Source organism: Sinocyclocheilus rhinocerous, unplaced genomic scaffold, assembly GCF_001515625.1.
Source record: "Sinocyclocheilus rhinocerous isolate Xijiao unplaced genomic scaffold, SAMN03320098_v1.1 scaffold1045, whole genome shotgun sequence".
Classification (NCBI taxonomy): domain Eukaryota; kingdom Metazoa; phylum Chordata; class Actinopteri; order Cypriniformes; family Cyprinidae; genus Sinocyclocheilus; species Sinocyclocheilus rhinocerous.
The window spans coordinates 98,616-98,929 of NW_015645361.1; the positions used below are offsets into that span (position 1 = coordinate 98,616).

The 314-nt window shown below is 24.2% G+C and overlaps 1 protein-coding gene across 1 annotated transcript in view; it reads right to left on the bottom strand.

The window, feature by feature from the left end:
• Window positions 1-314, bottom strand: part of LOC107705943 (collagen alpha-1(XXVII) chain A-like) — a 66,821-nt gene that overhangs the window by 6,194 nt on the left and 60,313 nt on the right. The window lies entirely within an intron of this gene.

The window sequence follows — 314 nt, forward strand, 5'->3', positions numbered from 1 at the left end:
ATATATATATATATATATAAAAAAAAACTATAGAGCATAAGGCATATAAACAAACAAACATTATTTATTATTATTTTTATTATTATTATATTGCATTAAGATATTTCCCTCATCCTTTTAAATACTGCAATAGTAGATTACTAGATTTAAAGTATCTCATTTTAAAGTACAATTGTAAGAATACATCACAGTATTGTTTTGCATATAGCATGCCTTTTTAGTGCTGATTTTCTGATTTTAATAAAACAAAATTATTAATGATGAGAATACATTTCTTTTTGTATTACAGTAATGAAATTGGGGGGGGGGGGGGG